At 42.1% G+C, this 20,385-nt stretch overlaps 1 protein-coding gene across 2 annotated transcripts in view; it reads left to right on the top strand.

The window, feature by feature from the left end:
• Positions 1-20,385, top strand: part of fam222aa (family with sequence similarity 222 member Aa) — a 92,151-nt gene that overhangs the window by 34,021 nt on the left and 37,745 nt on the right. The window contains exon 1 of one of the 2 annotated variants that reach the window (XM_085786881.1): positions 11,627-12,700. The exons of the other annotated variant lie outside the window; for it this stretch is intronic. The gene's annotated coding sequence lies outside the window, so the exon portion shown is untranslated. Of the gene's footprint in view, positions 1-11,626; positions 12,701-20,385 lie in introns of those variants that run through there. 2 annotated transcript variants of the gene reach the window in all.

Here is a 20,385-nt window from a genome sequence, read left to right as displayed (position 1 = left end):
CGCCCACAGCAGGTGCTCTTATCCACAGAGAGGGTTCATCTCATGCTTAGCCTTCTATACTGGTTGCATTGATTCTGCAGGTTAATTGCAATGTTTTTTTTTTGCTTTTTTATTTTTTCATTTTGTGGTTCACATGAAAACAACTAATTACACTGAAAAACAAACTAAAGTGATGATCGCACTAAATGGACTGGACCTACTATCTGCCTCCATCTGTTAAAACCACTGTCTTTTTTTTTAAAGGGCTCTTCATTTTGACAAGTATCATTGAAAAATTCAGTCACCATGGCAACCACAGACTCATTACATTTAATCCACTAATTGGTAACTGGCTCCACAATTGGCTGTAATTGCTTTGGGGAAACAGTTAACCCCTTGGTTGGTATGCAGAGCAAGGCTACTTCTGCCGGCGTCGGACAAAGGCCAGAAATGAAAGATGGTGCAGTGGAAACCTTGTCCACCAGATTCACCCCCTCTGCCCCATCCCTCTCTCTTTCTCCCTCTCCCTCTCTCTCTCTCTCCCTCTCACACTCACACACACACACGCAAACACCTAAAGACAAAAAAAAATCTGTGCACACTGTCCTCATCATCCAACCACTGCTAAATCTCCCAGTGCAATATTAATTAATGGGGATGGTTGCCATGGTGATTGATCACCATATTCTCTGTCAGCAGTATTTAGTCAAATGGGCCCTAACGTTTGTTTGTTAATGGAGCAGTAAACAATACTGCTTGAAGTCTTTTATTACCTCCTCAGCAGCTCTGCTAGCACCTGGGCCATTCAACTACACACCGTACACCCAACATCAAATGAAACAGAGGATATCTACTCGCTCCGACAAATAGCATTTCTTTTGGCTCTGTTAGTGAAAATGGCAAACACAGACTGACAGCGACCCAACATGGCGATAGATGTTGTGATATATCTGACTATATTAAAGCCATTACAGACTGCAAAAATCCCTGCCACATGTAATGACTTTACATTATCAGGGTGCACTCTGGCCGGTAATATTAGTATTTATTTAGGTGACGTCTAGGTTAGGTTAGGAAATGTAGTCATTAAACTGAGGCACACAAATGACTGTGATGATGAAACATACGGGAAGACCAATGGGAAAAGTGCTCGCACACACACACAGATGCGCTTGTGTGTGTGTGCGTGTCTGTGTCTGAGTCTGAGTCTGTGTGTGTTCACAAGTCGGTGTTAGAGTATGTTTTAGTGTGTGTGTGTGTGTGTGTGTGTGTGTGTATGAGTCAGGGCACTGAACAAACCCAAACCCCTTTGAAGAGTGAAAGGCTCAAAGGATGGAGAGGCAATCCGAGAACTTCACAGGCACAGAGGGGAAATTGCCTTGAACCTTGAGGTGTATGAAAGTGCAATTTGTGTCCCATCTGTTCTGCTTCCCTTCCATTAGGAGGAAGGGTGCTCTAAGGCCACCGAGGAGAAAATGCCCCTGTGAGGGTCTCTGGGTACACAGAGGCTCTCCTAGATTTAATTTGCTAGACTCGTCATTCACTTTTCCTCTGTGTATTATTAGAGCTTTGAATGTTATTACTTCAGTTCTCTTTGTAATCTTTTCTTCCTTTTTCTTTTTTTTTTATATATAAATGAAAGAACAATGTATTTTAGCTTTGAAAAAATTAAAATGTACCCGACAAACTAGTTCTTGGATTCATATTACTATGTGAACCAATAAGCAATTTCAACTGTAATATTTCCACGCCATATTGACCATCTTTCCAGACAAAATGGGAACATTGGAGAGGAGAGAATGAAAATAAGAGTGAGACAACCCTGCAGCTCTATTGAGAGAGGAGTCTCTCCACCTTCACTGAATCCTGTCGACTGTCATACCACTCTGCAAAGTGGATGGATCGACTTCCTTAACTTTTTGCCCTTTCTTCAGAGGGATTTGCATGACAGAAGCCAGGAGAGAAGTTTGTTGCCCGGGCAACGGATTGCCTCCATTTGCAGTTGGAGCAGAGGTGTTACTAGAGGAGTTGGAAACCATGGCATCAGAGATTAGATGGGCCCAAAGGATACGTGTTTGTCAGAGCTAAGGTAGTAGAGTGCATTACTGGCACCAGAAAGAGCCACTATCATCGATTCAGATTTGAAATATAGCTTTGGAGGGGAGAGTCTTTGAAGTGTCGCTGGTGCATTAGGTCAACTGTTGACCATTTTACCCTGCAGGGATCAGCACAGAGATTTACATGTGAATAGATACAGTATGGTGACACCTTTTAATTTAAATGGTTCAAACCGGTGAATTTAGTGGATTATCCATGACAAATCTGTGCTAGGGAAGTTTAAAGTTATATCATTAAGTTCCAAGTATGATGGATAACTATTTGTCTTGCAAAATAAATATAAATACAGTACTGATTGTTGTAGGAATTGTATGTATAATGGACAGCTTAAGACCTGGTGTCACTACAAGGTCAGATCTTTCTTTTGAATTCCTGTTGTGAGCCATAAAAGAGCTGTAATGGACTCGAGCTGCCATTATTGTGCCCCTCTAAAATTATACATATTTTTTCTATGTAGTTTGAGTCCATTTCCAGAGCAACTACAGCATGCAGAAAGAAGTGGAACTGTATTTATTGAGCTCGTACTGTGTGCTTGTAAAGAAAATAAGGGCAAAGTCTCAGTTTCTGAGTTTGCCTTTATGTCTAATAGTGACATGTATGTCCATTTTCTCTGTGAAAAATTGGAAAGTGCGCCTTTACCTACACCAAGCCCACATTGGTATTGTGTCTTAATAAAAAAAAAAAGACCATACTAGTAAACTCTTCTCTTTTTTTCCATACAATAGTCATGTAATTAGGTGTGGTCTCTTTAGAGGAACGCATTTAAAAGGAGTAAGGTCATGGGTGTAGACACCTCAACCCCTTCCCTGCTGATATTAGCAAATCCTAATGGCACCTTTCAGTGAAACGCTCGTCTCGACAAATTGATTTCAATGTGTGAAACAGAGAGTTGTCCCCGGAGACAACAGCTCCTAAAACCCTCTTCACACATATATGCTGCTAATTCAGAGGAAAGGACAGAAAATGAATGTGAAATAGAAATGGGGATGCATTGCGAGAGAATATTAACAGTCAAAGGGGTGAGGTGGGTGCGTGCAGTCGGCGATTAGAGCCACAGTTTATGTAGAGGAGAGTGCACACAGTCCCTATTGCCAACTGTGAAACAAATGGCATCTAAATTGAATAATTCAGTCTGGGGGAGAATGATGTGGGATTTGCACACAAAGACTGACTGACAGATATAGTGAGAGGAGAGGCAGCCAACCTTTAGCAGAGCTGGAGAGGAAAAACAGTAAATGGCAAGTTAGATTAATAGATTGGCAAGGTCTCACAGAAGATGGGATAATAATTCACCAAGCAAAAGAAAGGCAGCTTTTTTGAGGTCAGAGTTGAGTGAGAAGGAATGATGAAGATGGAAATATGAATACTGAATAATGCAGTCAAGCTCCTGCCATGAAACAAAAAAGGGATTAAGAGTGGTAGAGAGAGTCAAAGGTCAGAAGTAGTTGTGGAGAAAGATAGAAATGAGTCAGGTGGGTGTAGAAGAAAACTCTGTGAAGGAACTAAAGCATAGTGGAGACAGAACAGCTGGAGAAAGAGGAGTGCTGGACAGAGGTCAAGGTGTTATTATAATCCACATCCAGCACCGACCATCTACCTCAAGGATTCACCTCTGTCTAAGTGCCATCTAAGCCACGGCTGACGTGCAGACATGAATCTGCAAACGGACATGTAAATGAACACCTGGATTCCTGAGAGCTTCCTTGAATCCAGTTTCTTACGCTGTAATTTTAGCTTAACAAATACAAATCACTCTGAAAGTCAATTATGTCACGGTGAAATGGGAAATGGACTATTTAATTTTTACAAAGCAACCTCTAACTCCGGCTAATTGCATACTTCTTATTTCGGCTGGTTTCTCCTCCCTTGAGAGTTGACTGCATGTTTCTTCCCTGCACCAGCTTTGTGCTCCCAGATTTTCCTCTGATCTCATTCATACTTCGTGCTTTGAGCTAAGATGTCCTGTTGGGATTGTTAAATAGCTTCCAACACAGACTTCTAACCTGCTCTATCATTCCGTGTTACGTACATACAAACCCTTTATTTTCAACAATGTCCTTTCTTTCACCTTATTTTTGAGAGACAACAGTGTAATCCTTTGCGTCTCTGAAGCAGCACCTCAACACAACTTGTATATGAAAAGTGTCACTGTTAGGCTGTTGTTTTAAAATGCATCTATTTTGTGACGTTTTCCCCTCCCGTCCACACAGTGTTTTTGAGGAAAACACTGACATATTATTGGTGAAAGTATTGAATTACTGATCCTAATGTTTTTGCTTACAGCTGTTATTTGGTTAAATTCTGCATTTGAACATATTGTTTCTAACACATGGCCTGGATGGAAATAGTTTTTGTTTGAAATTTTGCAGTCAAATAACTGTGATTGTGACTAACTGTGACTAACTGTGACTAAGTGATTAAAACTTGTTGGCTTAAATGATTTTGGGATTCGCCAATTTCACTTTTAGTTTATAGGCCCCAGATTTAAAAAATGATCAAAGCAACCATCATTTTCATTTTGATTTAAAGTCATTTTGATATATGACTTTAGAATCAACAGCACTAGTGTTGGCTCTGTTTTGGTACTTCTTTTTTTCTTTTTAAACAATGACATAGACACCATGTTTTCTCCCTGATGTCCCCCCTGGGTCTTATCAGTTAGGTCAGTGGTGAATGCAATGTGGATAACAGAGTGCAAGCATTGCAGATGTGTCTCTGCTGGCAGTTGCAGAATGTCATGCTTGTTGTTTTCAGTGTACATGAATGGTCATGCGATGTGTCTGTATGGTTACAGATCATTCTCATTTAGGGTTATATTTTAGGCAGCACAGAACAACTTCACATTAAGGCTGGTGTAACTGTGTGTGAACATGCAACTCCTGGTGAATAGGAAGGCCAGTAAACCCAAACGTTATTCATCATATGTGTGTACAGCTTGTTTCCACTGCCCTGAAATGACCGTAAGAAGAATCAGTTTAAAGTTAGACCAACTGATGGTAGGGTGAAGAGTTATAAGCCACTCAACTGAATTAGTAAGTCACCCAGTAACTTTTATTAAGTTTGTTAACAAAACCTGTTGGCCATAGCAAACCAAGCTTAAACCCCAGCAGAGGGTGTGACATTTATGTACTTTTTTTAATTTGCCAGTGGAAGACTGTTCTTATTTCTCCTTGCTCTAAACATGAACTGTCTCCTAGGTCGTTGATAGTTTTTCAAGTGAGAGGACAAAAAAATCCTGTTAAAACACCAAATGCATTTATAAAGGCTAAAAATATCAAGCTAGGAAAGCTCAACATCATCTTGGCCATCATTATCATAATTATTGTCATCATTGTCATTATCATTATGTCTGCGCTTCCTGTGGTTAAAACTCCTCTTTCTAAACTACAAATGTTGTAATCATTTCAGCTTCTCAATTCAGTTGCATGGAGGACGATTTGTGCCGAGTTAAGTAATTGGACCGAGAATCCAATGAGAGTTTCAACGTGGTGATTGCTTCCAGGAGACAGCGGTACCCAAGTGTTGTGGAGAGGCTGTCTCTAATGTGATTAGCTGTCTGTTTCAAATTAAACACAAGCCAATAATGTAACTAGGGACAAAGTATCCCATTGTCCTGAGCATCCCTACAGATATCTTCACTTCTCTTTTTCTTTCTTCAATTTGACAGCTTTTGTTCCGCCTTTCATTTCCAGCCCTCGTCCTTTTAAGAGACAGCCAGTAGAGATGAGGTGAATGTGTGTGATTGTGTGCTCTGTGTGTGTGTGTTTTGGGGGTGCAAGGGTGGGTGAAAGGAGGGAGCACTCAAATCCCAGTGGCTCTGGGGAGCTGTCAGAACTGATAGTGCTCTATCACTTGTGAGCGGAGGTGCAAAATTGGGCAGAGCTGAGCACTGTGCAGAGCAGAGGATGATGGTCCCTCTGTCCACTGGAGCCAGACTGACTGAGATGGAGAGACATGGAAAGTGTTCAACCAGCTGCCCTGACAACTTGAAATGAACAAGGCTAAGCAATTCAGAATGAAAGACGAGAAATTCAGAATACAGTATCTGTGGGGACGACGAAATCCTCTGATTTTTTTTTTTTTTGGTCGTCTATTAATGCAAATGCAAATGACTGACTCTGCGGATTTAAGGCTGTGACTTTAAACAGATAAAAAAAGCTACTTTAAAATAGGCCAAACTATGTTTTAGCAACATTTCAAAAAATATCCTTTTGTAGTGTTATGTTTGCAGATAGTATAAAATAACATAAAGCACTATATGGAAAAGGTTTAAGATGAAAATCAAACTGTGCAAAATTGCAATTACATGTGTGGAATTCAACAGAAAAGAAACTATTTCAACAATTTCCCACAATGATGATGAAAACCAGACCATATAGTTGAGAGCTCCAGGAAAGGTTTGTAACTGCATCTTGAGATAGGATTGCTTTCTGAAACTGAAGACCGCTTGATATGGTTGAAAACTCTCAATAAAGGCTCAGAAGTGGACCTTGAGTTGAGGTGGTTTTGTCAAATTATTTTCTGGCAGTTTCAAAGTATTTGTTTTTTTTTTAATGCTCCTGTGGCTCTCTCATCACCACACTGTGGGACAAAGTGTCCTTCAACACCACACTCAAAAATCAAGTAAATCAGTTTGCATTTAATCAGTACACTTATTGTGAACACACTACATACTTGAAATGTGGCTCGTATAGTATGGAAGTGGGACATAGTGAAGGACTTTAATCAACTTCTATTGAAATTACAGTCACATATTCAGAAGATTAAGGTATCTAATTAGAGCAGAGATCGTCACAATCCTTCATCACTGAGCAGAGAAGAATAAGTACAGAGCAGGGGTAGAAATCAGATTTAAAATGGACTTCCTTTGTGTTGTTTAACACACATTGATTATATAGACTGTGTTTTAGCGGTTCTCTCTGTGGCATCTCTTCAAAACAAAGCGGCCCCTCACCTGTCACCGACACCAGTGCGAAGCTGACCCTGCATTGTATGGAGAGAGGGCAGATAGAACATGTGAAGCTCTCAAACAACAGGAAGGATAGCTGTGTTCTTGGCAGACCTGCCTTAGCCAGCTGCTGTTAGGAGAAAAACAACAGCATAAATACACTGTGTGTATGTGTGTGGTCACATGAAGGCGTTTTGATAGACAGCAGCATCAGCTGCTTGTTCTTTTTCAGCACTGTAGCTTTTGCAGGATTTCTTTTTATATATATTTTGATATTAAGGTGCAAAATATTTAACACTGATTCATCTTTAGCACATTCGTATTAATAAATAAAAGAATGTGCGTAAGTGTGGCTTTTTAAAATATGCTACAGGGTGCTGCAACTCTCACAAAGGTGCTGACAAACGCCATGAAAGGTGTGAAAAAGGGTTTTATTTTCTTGCAGGGTAGTGACAGCTAGATGTAAGAACTTCTGCTTCAAAGCTTTACAATTACTGAAACATAACATCTTACCGTAGATATAACAAATTCAAATAGTTTGGGTGCCTCCTCTCATGTGTTTTCAGTTTTTTATGAGGAGGAAGGGTTGCCATCAGGTTTAACAGGTGTGACGGTGGCCGTGCTGTGCCTGACCCTCGCTCACTCAAACTACTTAATAGAGACGTGTTAAGACCTGACAATGTGAAGTAAACAATGTTTTATCATCTGCATGTTTGTCAAAAGACATTAAAATTGAAATGTGCAAATGAACATGGTCATTTCTCATTTCTCGTTCAATTTCTACTTTTCGCACCTCCGCGCTACTGCTGTAATTTGATTTAGCTTTTGTTGTTGTTGTTGTTGTTGTTGTTGTTGTTGTTGTTTTTCAATGAACTTTGGGCCTGTGAAAAGCAAATAACAGTCGCTACCCAAAAGCACAGTCATCCCACACAGTCAGGGCGCCACACATAACCTCAACTCAGCCCGCCTGCAAACAGCTTCCTGTGTGTACTCATGTGTGTCTCATGAAGACGTCTCTGACTGGTCGCACACAGGAAACCAGATGCTTTCGAGGGTTGAACCAAAACACTGCTCAAGAAAACAGCCTTCCAAGACATAAACAAGTGACAATCTTTGTGTCAAGTCAAGTCGACTTCACTTAAACTCCACCTTGAATACAAAACAAGGTTACATAGCACAGTCGCTCTCAACCAACTGTTCAGGAACACCTTGTCCTTTTTTAAACATAAACAAGTGACAGCCACTACATTTTTTATTACACCTTGAGAGCAAAACACTGATACACAGAAGTTGACAAAGTTAAATTAAAGAAGAAAAACACACACAAACAAAAGATCGGTCCTGTAAGCTAGACTAAATGGGTGAACTCACTTTCATCACAATAGCAAGGCCATAGGGAAAATGCTTCTTTTTTTTTCTTTTTTTTTACTGTTTTATCAACTGAGCACTTGGTCTCTTCAGCAGCTGAGGCCACGGTGGCAAACATGTTGTTCTCCTTCAGTTTCATAGTGCACTTGTGATTGCCAGTAGCCACAGAGGAGACGGGGGGGATGTTGTAAAGATACCAAAGTTCAGGAGTAACACCTCTTCGTCTGGGGTCTGTGTGGCCGCACTGGCCTCTGATCTCTGTCCTGGCTTCCCCTCTTCTCAACAACATTTGGCTGTCAGTGTAAAGCCTCTGGGGAGACATTGATTTGGCAATGGCTGAGACTTAAAATATTGCAAAAGATGCCTGGCTTTGTCGAGCACTTGCAATAGTGGGATTTGATATATGTGGCGTACTCCTACAGTGTTATTGTGGCCAGCAGTCTTTGACTTCACACTGAGTAAACCCATGATGGTCTACTGTTGTGCTGACAACAGTCAAAATAGGGATCAGCCGAGGTCTTTTCATTTAAAATGTTGATATTGTCAACAGGACGGAGAAGTCTTGGTTTTAACTGGTGTCTTGGTTTCTATGATGGTTTTTGCTTCAGGCCTTTTGCTCTTTCACTAAGCTCTTTGCTTTCATGCTGATCTCTTCTCGCTTCTGTCAAAGACATTTAACGCAACACTATGGAGACTCAACCCCGCGTAGTGCTGGTGTCATCCTTGCAACATTATCCTCTCTTATCAAGCCTTTCGTCTACCGCCTTCACTCTGTTTGATACTTCATGCCCTCGCTCCCACTCTCAGTCTACTCTTCCTCCCCTGCCACCTCTGGCTGCCCCTGATCTCATCCTCCACCTCTGTGTCCTCTAACCACTTGACACCTTTTCAGATTCATCCCCATCAGTTGGCAGACAGCGCACATTTCACCCGGAGGGCACAATGCAGCGATCCTCACGAATCAATGGCAGATAAATCAATGCTATCTCTTTTTTCCATGCCTCTGCTGCCATCGATTTTTTTTTCTGTTACTTTGCTGTTTGTGGAGACTTAAACTTTGCTCAATTAAACTGAGTCCACTTTCAGAAACAAATTGTAATAGCGTAAGGCTTTCAGCTCGGAGACAGTCACTAATGTTAGATCCGGATGGGGCATACAAGCGCTTTATTTATGTGATACCCCATTCAAACAGAAGCTGCAGTGGTTTTTTACAGAAGCCAAACCTTAAATTGTTGGTATTGTGAACCCTGTCTCAGATGATGCATGCCAAAAGCTTGCCTTGATAGTGAGGTCTTTCATTTTGAACCAGAGCTAATACCTTAAACAGAGACAAAGCAAATATCCTTTGATCATATTTACTAAGAAAGAAGGAGGCCCAATTAGCATGTGAATAACCCTTGCTTTGGTGTTTCAGTTAAACGCTCATAGGTTTCTTGGCAGGGAAATATCTAATATGATTTCATATCCAATCTCCAGGCTATATATGCTGTCATTGGAAATGAATCCTGGGAAATGCACAGACTCAGACATATTATTTTGAAAACTACATTTAATATAGCCCACAGAAAATTATCCACTGTGATATTCGTTAGTCTCCCCTATAAATAATTCATTGTTTTTATGTGCCCTCATGCTGCCTTGGGGATTGGAACAGCTGAGTGTTTTCACAACGTATTTGTGTCCAATCTTCTGCGTATTGGGCGTACTCTAATCAAACCACAGTAAACATGCCTTGAATGTTTGTTGAGTCATCTGCTTATCAGCTAATCAAATGGCTTATTTGCCTGCCTGCCTGCCTCACAGGAGCACAACACAGCTCTGGTTGAGTATTTTTCAATTAATTGTTCATCTGTTTGATTGACTATGCAGCCACACGGTGTAGGTGATATGATTGAACACCACAGGCTTTAATGTATGCTCTATATACATAGGTCCACTGCAGCAGTGAGGCAGAGATGTGATTGGAGCTAATACATTTAAAGGATTGACTGAACCGAGTGCTCCAATGCTCTGGTAATTTTTATCTCTCTGAGAGCCACTGTTCACTGTTTTACTGTCTGTCATGTAGGTGTAAGACCACATAAAAGCACCTACATGCACATACAGTATGTAACTATTTTTCGGTGAAAGAACTAGCATGAAAGTGCAAGTCATAGAGAGTATTTCAAAGGCAGAAGCCAGGACAGCGACATGGAGCTGCCAGGGATTGGTGAGCAATCAGATAGGGCAGAATTGATGACCTGGCTCAGGATGGATTTCTTGGAGCAGGCTGCCAGACCGAGGTAATACTTTCAGGCTCTTATCAGCACTGGCATAAGCTGAGTGCTGCATCACCCACTTCCCAGCGTCAGCTTATTATGAGAGTCCATGATGTGTGATTGCTTGTACTGCCTTTGTGTGTCCCAGGGTCTCTGTGCACCGGACACAGATGGCAAGACGGAAAAGACAGTACTAAAGGGCCTCTGTCAAAGTAAACCCTCCGCTGCCTCACCGCTGTAATGACATTTTGCAAAAACAGGTGTTTTGCAATGTTTCCTATGACTCATATAAGCTGGAGGTGTCAGTGAAGGAATTCTGCAAAGTTAAGTAGCCACAGATATGTCATTAGGCCTACTTCTGGAAAGACTGTCTTGCTTAAATACATTTAGGCGATATTACATAGGAGGTAGTCAGTAGACCTAGACAGTGAATGTCCTAAGCATGTTCCAAGTGCTGCTGAACATTGCCTCCATAAAAAATAAACAATAAACCCAGAGTCTCTGAGGATGCTCCTTGATGATCACACAGACTCTTCATATTGTTAGATGATTATTATCTGTATGGAGGATTGGTCCTATAGGGGTTTCAAAAACAATTAAGTTAAATAACATTTTCAAGTTATCAATTCATAAACTGTAGCTTCATTTAGCATACTAATCACATTTCATTTTATTCAGGTTGCATAATAATACTTTATTTCTCCCTGCAGAGCTGCAGCTTGAAATGATTCACTGTGTTGCTCAAGGGCACTCCCCTGCCTGCAGGTTTGAGCCCAGGTCGTCCCATTAGAGGATGGTGTCTTTAACCTTTAACAGGGCTGCTGGGAAAGAAAAAAAGAGAGACGCTGTTAAGGATAAAATAGTGATTAAAGATCTCAATCCGCATCCTGCCACGGCAATTTATATCAGAGTTTTTTTTCCTTCCTTTTTCTGCGAATAAACAACGTGGTTTCAGACGCTTGGACGCCGAGCATCTCTATGGTAACAGTCTTCAATTACCGATGATTGGCCAACCCGTGGGAATGTTTCTGTTCCCTCAGTACAGTGATTGGTCGGTGGGCGGTCTGTGCAGCCTGACAGTCTGCAGCGTTCCGGGTTATTGTCAGTCTCGGCAGCTCGGCACAAGGGCAGGACCGCATCCCGGAGCTGCCTGAAGCTGCTAGCTCTTTATTCAGACTTAAGCGTTTCTTATTTGGTTAATACACCAAAGAGAGCATCTCGGTGCTTTGCTTCCGAGGTTACTCCACAGCCTCAGCTGGAAATCTGAGTCTGAATCGGGAGGCAAGACATCTCAGAGAGGCTGCCGACACCACGGAGAAAGTGACGGACGGAGCAAAGCCTGATCACCGGGATTTTTTTTTCTTTTACATCGCATCGCATCAGTTTAGGATATTTCTGGCAGCTGCTCTGGCCCTGCCTTGATTTCTTTCAGGGTACCTTCACACAATATTGTCTAGGTAATATTACTAACGTTTGCATGTTACATTTCACATAAGGTCGTTGATAGTGAGCAGGCGGACCACTTTAAACCCATGCGTAACAGCGGAGGATTTGGGAATACTGCGTAGCAGTTCAATCATCCAGTCTCTCGACCGACAGCTCAGTCATTTGGAAATATCTACAAGCGAAAAGAGGAGCAACCTGGACCTTTTACTTTATTCCGGAGGCTAAACGGTGAAAACCCGAAGCGCACTTTGTGCGCAATCCTGCCGAGGACGCTCCTGAAATTGCCGACCTGCGCTTTTACCCTCGACAAAAATTGGCAGCCGAGTCGAGAAAAAAGGCAAAGCTTATTAACTTTGCATGCTAGAAGCCAGAGTGTGGAATCTAATTCGCAGGGTTGCCGGTATATTTGCATACCATCGGAAGAGGATAAACTTAATCAGCATTTGACATCGACAAAGCGGCTGCTGGATTTTGGAGAACAGAATGAATCCTTTTTAATTTGGACCACAGAAGTATTGACAGATTGCTCAGTGAATGCTACAATCTGCATGGAGTTCTAGTCTGCACTACGGAGCAATTTATGGTAAATATATTTCACATTTCTGCCTTTCTAAGTCTTGCAGATTTTTGAATGTCTCGGGTCATCATTTCCAACCATTAACGTAGTTTGTGCCAGAGCCTCGCTGGAGCCTGTCGGGATGGTAAACAGATCGAGGAACAGCAGAAAATAATGAATGTTTCTAAATGCTCCATTTTCCCAGGATGCAGCTCACATAACGATGCCTCAGATTTAAACCCTTTGTTTCCATGCGTGACCCACAATAGTAAAGGAAGTGTTGTAAAAATCGACTTGTTAGAGAGCCGCTCCCGAATGGCTTTAGGAGCCGCTTTGATGTGTAATATTGGTCTTTTCAAGTATGGGTAGCAATTAAGTGTATTGTCGAGGGTATTGCACCGCAGGCACCACAGGCAGGAGTATGTGGCACTAGAGGAGTTGCGACTCTGAGCAAAAGGTGCGAATTTCTCATCTGCACGCCCCCGTGCGTCACTGCGTGTGGGGAGGGTGACTATAGTGTCTGCTGCAATTAGTGATTTTTCACCCCAGTATGTTAATGATATACAATTTCTTTTTATGTCGTGCCTGCATATTGTTAGCGGCTTTTATCAAGGAACTCATAAAATTCATGGAGATGTGTGCGTAACGCTGTAAAACTTTTCACTTTGTGCTCGGCGACATGGATGATGGTCTGTGCTGCATTGAGGTCTGGAGGCAATTTGTCATTGTCCTGTGAATTCTTCAGCAAATGTGTCCTCTGCAGCCCGAGCCTCAGATGCGAATACATTATCCTGAGAGTGACTGAAGTTATACTCAGTTTGAATTTGAATGATGGCCGATAAAGTTCAAATAAGTAACCTGTGAACTCTGAACCCTCTGGGATGCTGAGGTTGCTTTGCAGCATTTAACATCTTAGCTCACGCTGCACCTAAACGAGCCCGCATCCTATGCTGACTGCAGTGAAAAAGCTGCACACTGTATGTTTTATCATTAGACTACAAGCATTCTCAAAATTGATCTTCCTCACCAGCTCCAGTCCCTCTCTCTCTCCCCTTCTCTCTCTCCCCAGCAGCCCCACAGACAGGCAGCTCCCTGAATGTAATATGGGCCCCTACAGCAGGGCAGGCGCCCCCACAGTCAGGGCACCTGCCTTCCTGGCTGTATTGAATAAAACATCCAGTGATGTATGAGGCAGGGGCTGCACCCAAGGGGGCAGAACTGCCTCATTTACTTCCTCCACTCTGCGCCTATGACCTGCTGAGCAAATTGTGCTCATATTAGCTCTGCGGCTGCTCCTCACCTAAACAAATAGTCTCCCCAGCATAATGCTTGCCTTAACTCAACATGATGGTTGGACAAGGCATGGGAGAACGAAATGGCAGAAAAGCTTTAATATCTAGGTCACTGAATTACCTTTTGGAGTTTGTAGCTCTTGTTTTGCCTCTTTATTTCCTGGCTTGGTGTTGGATCTTTTGTTTTCCTGTGACATTGGAAGTTTAAGTGTCCTGCTGCAGGCTCAAAAACACACTCACTTTCATTCCTCTCACTTACACCATGTTTCCTAGCTGTCTAACAAAGGCAAGAAGTCATATAAATATTATATTATACATTATTAGTACTTTGTAGGTTGAAAACAAGTGTTGCATAAATGTTAACCACACAACAGTTTACTCTGCTCCTCCTCACTGACTGATGAAATTAAGAAAACCTAAATTACTGGAGAAAAACCTGATTTGATCATGTAAGGAATGTGGCATTGTATTAAAAAAAGTAATATGCTAAGAGAAACCTGGCATTTTATCAATTTGCAACTCAAATTGCATATCATTTTGATTGATTGATAGAGTTTGGGTTCCTTACTGTATTCTTTGCTTATTAAAGTGCCTGCCTGAAATGAATAAGTGAGCTCCACTCATGAATATCGTTAAAGTCACTGAAGTTTAATTTCCTGTGCTGTGTATTAATCTTTTTTAATCCCTGCATGGCTTGATTGTCTCAACACCTACCCAGAGGCAGCAAAACTCATTTTGGCACTTAAGATGACTAAAATAGTAGACGCACACACACACTGACTGAAGATCTACCCACCCCTGATGTGTCTAAGCTGTGCATGTCCATTCTTGTGTGGTCTTTATTGCTTTTTATTCACACAAATGAAATAAGATTTTTTTTTTTTCTAAACAGATCTACTGTTCACAAGCTTCATTTATAGCGTGAATAATCCTGAAAACATTTTCTTCTCCTGTCAGAGAATAGAAAGGACAACCCTTTCTAGATTAGCCGATATCCTAAAACAGCACGAAGCTTCTTACTTGGAAATATCATTGGACACTTAAAGGAACATGAATGTTTTCTCTCAAAGCCATGTCAGCGGTAGCTCATTAGGTACCTGATCAAAGTGTTTCATATCAGGAAAAGTCTCATACAGCCCTTGTTTTACCACTTTTCATGTGCAGGCAAACAGAAATGACGTGCCCTTTCTTGTACTTTGCAATATTACATGATTTAATATAAACTCCTTTGTCCCTGCAGCGAGATTTGTCTTTCACATCAGTGCCCAGGAAGTGAAGACAGAAAGAAACATAAAACAAAAAGCATTACAAACAAATGATTGTGGAGAAACAAACACACCCTTCAGCCAGTCGGTGTGAATGAAGAGAGGTGAGAGCGATGTTCAGTTTCCAGCGTAGATGATGGTGCTGATGAGATTTGACATTAAATGTGCAAGGATGCTTCTGTTAGTGTATTTGGCATCAGTGCTTGCAGGTATAGCACAACTAATAGCCTACTTCATGCTTCATATTTTTGCCTTGTTGTATACTTGGCTTCTGCACTGGGCTACGACAGACTGCATACTATTTCTATTTTAGCAGCAAATCATTGACCCTCAGTTTGACAAAGTCAGAGTCATAGCTCTCATTTTCTCCCCGGTCTGTTGATCTTTCCAGTGTGTTAGGGTCAAAAACTCAAACACGCGCTCTTTTAAATGGTTGAGGGTCACCCCTGGTAAAACACTGGTTCTCAGGTTTCACTATCTTATTTTTATTAGAAAAAAATGTGTTTCCCATGATATTGACCTTGTGCAAATGAACTAAATTATAGCATTTTCATGAATACTGGTTCAACTGTGTGAGATACCACTTGTGCAGTACATTTACTTTGTGTTATTCAAACATCATCTATAATTGGTGGTAATTGCAAATTGAAATACAGAACAGGCTTTTTCTGTTCTATAAACAGGAGATAAATCATTTTCTTTTTTGATGTGAAGTGGCTCCACAAAAATGGACCACAGGCGTGTGATTACATACATGCACTGCTGCAGTGTTTCTGATAAGTGGGGTATGATTTTAAGAGTGCGTGGTTCTCTGGTCTACAGATGAGTTCCTGTCATTTTGGCTGCTTTAAAAGGTTTACCTGACCACTGCTCTGCTCATGTGATCTGACCCACTGCAGTGGCAGACAACAGCAGCTCTTCATCAGTGTTATCTGCCGCTGCTTAAGTGCTTGACGGACAGCCATGATCCTCTGACCTCCTCCCTCACTTCCTCTCTCACCCCCCTGTGAGGTTGAATGGAAGTCACGTCTCACTCGGCCTTGAGGTTAATGTATAGCCTTTAATTTGGAAAGGTTAGGGTTTGTCTCTACATGCTCTTGTGCATGTGAAATATAGTCAACAGGAATCGTGGAGTTTATATGTGGTTAATGAGTATAGTGTGCTGTGGAGTGCTGTGCAGTTTATAGTTAGCTCCATAGCCCAGCCAGAAAAGTGAGGGGAGGCATGCTCTCTCCAAAGTGTTCTTGGGGGAAGAAAGAGAATAAAGCAAATCTGACAAGCTCTCCAACAGCGAATTTGCTCTCCTTAAAAACAATGCCGCTCTTGCCTTCCTCATGGTCACATTGATTTGTTCTGGGTGACAGTGCAGGCTGCTGTGAAATCACCCCAGCGCCATTGATCTCAAGGAGAGGAGGAGGAGAGGGAATGAGAGCCTGGCGACAGTGAGCAACATGGGAAAATCCTCAGCGTGCCCTCTTCAACCTTAACCAGTAATAAAATGAAGGCCTTGGTTACTATCAGATCAGCCCCTGCTGTACTTCTTCAGCCACCGGATCGCAGTCTAGTCGGCGCTTTGATTTGTTTTGGAGGCCCGTACATGCTGTTTGATTTGCTATTGTGCCTCACCATGTTTCACATTATCAGCTGAACTCTTTATTGCCACTGTTTTCCATGCCAGAAGCAAGGCTGTTTTTATCTCATGCAGGCCTCTGATTAATCTCTCCCTCTATGCTGGTGTACTTTAATCTTGAATGGGAGATATCTGATTCTCCTCGGCTATTGAGGAAGATCAAACTTTAATGGAACAAGGAACTGCACATCATCCTAATCTCCATCTCCCTGCATTTTGGTTGACTGCTCTCCCTTGGGCTTTGTAGCTTTCTGCAGAAGCAGGAAATACATCAGACAGATAAGATGTTTTCTCTTCATGCTTTGGTAATTTATTCCCTGTTGACAATGGCCACCACTTTACATGTCTGCTGTTTGATTACCTGGTTAAAGGAACAGCAGGTAAAAGCAAGGGAATTGATTGACACTCTACAAATGGCTATCCTGTATGACCTAAACGTGTGAAAGTTTTCTAGCGGCTTTAATTGGGATTTCTTCACAGTTCAGTCCTTCCACAGGAAAACGTTCTTTAGACCTCTCTCTTTTTATTGACGAGCGAGAGATGGAGCCATGGGTGACCTACGTCATCCGTCTATAATAGCCCGAGGAGAGATACGTTAGCTGCATGGATGTATCAAGGTTCAATGCGTTTGATTACACTACAGTCGATCCAGGAATTAGCTATTGACCGCTATTTTCTCCATTCAGTTCCTCCGTATCGCTGAATAACGGTGCACATTATGCTGACCAGCATCCGGACTGTGACTGTCTCAATGCATATTGTTGCAAATGGATAACACTTATGGGGTGTCACACCTCCCACAGACGGTTTGTGTCTCTGACAAAAAGAGGCTATTACCCAATTCTAAGGCAGTTGCTCTAAGGTAATGAAATTTCCACTGACTGGAGAAAACAATGTTGTCTGGTCTGGATTGTAATTGCAGGAGCCACCTCACCATTTTCCTGAGTTCAGCGTGAATGCAACGCGATTTAATAAAACTCTGGAGATTTTTATCATTTATTGCCAGGAATGGCAGCCGCATCTGGGGGAGTAAGCTGAGGCTTGCACAGATAAAACTCATTCAATTTACTTGTTGAATTTTAACCACGCTGGAGACCATTTACAAGAGAGCCGGCATATGACCCATAGGGAAACGTTTATGTGTTTGTGTATAGGGCTGGTGCAGGTCAGCTATATTGTTAATATAAAGCCACCATTTCCTTAATCTAAATGGAGGGGTAGCCTGGAATTTCCGTCATTTTCTCCCATGTTATTATTTGTGTCAAAAAAAAAAGGTTGAAAATCTGTGGGATATTAGACCCTGAGGCCAAATAGCCTCTGTGCTCCACTCACATACAAAACATAGGAATACTGACATGAGGACATGTATGGACACACACACACACACACACACACACACACACACACACACACACACACACACACACACACACACACTCCTAGCCCTGTTTTATTACCTCCTGCCTGCTGCTGGAATTGCTTTCCTCCCTCGAGTGAGCCAGGCAAAGCCGGCTTTATTGTGTTAACCTATTTGTGTGTCAAGAGCGATTGCAGCGTTCTTTATCTCTGTTTGTATTCGGACGGGGAGATGGCAGAGAGAGAGAGAGAGAGAGAGAGAGAGAGAGGAAGAGGGGAGAGAGAGTGGCGGAGGAAGGGGAGGAGGGGAGGAGGGGAGGGTGGTTTGCACAGGAGCCAGGCAAGCCACCGGAGTTAGACGGATGGCCGGTCACCTCGCTCCACTCTGGAGGATAATGACTGGTTGCTTAGCAATAACCCGCCCCCACCCACTTCCAGACTTGCATCCAGAGTAATCACTTTTTTCCTCTAAAAGATTTCATATGTAATTATAAGCCCACTGCCGGCCTTTGAAATCTGCCTAATGGGTCTTTTCATTTATTTAGCGGAGTGGGTTGAGGGTGCGAGCTGGAATTTGAGATTTTGTTGTGTGGGTGCTTCCAGGCTTCTGGCTTCTGGCTACAGGACTGTGTGTGTGTGTGTGTGTGTGTGTGTGTGTGTGTGTCTGTGTGTGTCAGCATGTGTTAATGTCAGCTTTGTGTTGAGCAGTTGGTGGAGTTTGACCAGGATTACGACCAGGCCAAAGCTATATTTCCTTCTAGATAGCTGCTGCTGTACAACCTTTGACCTGCGTAATGCCGCAGTGGCGACACTGTACTGGAATAGATGCCGCCACAGGAGCACGCACATCCTCATATTCATGTTATGTCGAGCGACTAGAGGATATGAGTGCTTGTTTTTGTGAGCTCTTAGTTTTATTAACATTTTTATTGAGTTGAACAAATTGCTGACCTTTTTGTGGCGTAATGAATAGCCCGGCCTGCTTAGCAAAAATGAGACTTTTGGCAGAAGTGACTGGCATCAATCCAAGCTGTTTAACTCATGATTTGTAGTGTGTTTATTCAGTAGGTGAAAACATTTAATATTGTTGAGTGTTTTCAGCATTTCAGTCCTTTTCTTTTAAAATTTCAGTTCCCGCAGTCAGGACGTTAATCTATATGCTGTCTTTAATTGGAGCTGCTCTCCTGCAGGTCTCCATAATTTTAGGCGCTGTGTTTTTAAGTGGCAGGATAAAGGTATGATATCAGAACATGACCCCAATTTAAACTGCCTTTCATCACCAGCAGTCACTGATGTTGGCACAAAGTCCAGAGTGGTTTTAATGCTCAGCCAATTATACTCTCTGCGTTTGAAAATAGATTTTTTTTCTCCTCTCCACTCTCTTATGATGAAGTAAAAAATTAAGTTGAAATTCCCTGTGAAGTTTGTATTAAACTTTTACTTGTTTTGATGATAAAAAAGTCACGGCTGCTCAAACAGACTTCATGGATCAAATAAAATGTTTTGACTTATGCCAGCGTAGCCAGTTGGTGTTGCATTAGATTGTTCATCTTCAGATAGACAAATTACAATTTACAAAAAAAAAATCAGTTTAGTTATTGGAGTTTCTTTAAATAATGTCAGCCGTGTCTGATATTTACCCATCTGTGCTGTCTCTCCATATCCTGCTCAGTGCCATCTTTCCTTATCCAGGCTCATGCACCATTGCTAAAAGTGACAGCTTTGCACATCCTGGGAACTTCATACAGATAAACTAAATATACAGCACTATCTCCCACCCCCATCTCCATGGCATGCTTCTGTGGCTGCGTCTATAGGAACAGCTGTCCAGCTGTCACCGCAGCCAGCCAGTCAGCCGCTCTCCAAGGCAACATCTGTAGAGACTGAATGCACAAGGGCAGCCTGCCATTCTCTGCTCGTCCCCAAAGACCGTGGAAGTGTGTCAGGCCTTTTGGCTGCACATTATCACTGACCACATCAACCGTATCGCTGGGTTTTGATTGAACGTTATCTGCTCTTGTGCCGCTTAAATAAGCTCTGCCAGGCATCAGACTGTTATTTTTTTGTCACTAACTTACAGAGATCTGTTACTGAAGCGATTTGTATTATCACAGTTCTCAAAACAAAACGTGCGACTGTACAGCCCAAAAGAAGAAGAAGAAAAAAAAA

This window comes from Trachurus japonicus, chromosome 9 (genome assembly GCF_045865225.1).
Source record: "Trachurus japonicus isolate A0001 chromosome 9, Traja_1.0".
Lineage (NCBI taxonomy): Eukaryota > Metazoa > Chordata > Actinopteri > Carangiformes > Carangidae > Trachurus > Trachurus japonicus.
The sequence above is the reverse complement of the archived record's forward strand: the minus strand, read 5'-3'. Positions and strand labels throughout refer to the sequence as shown.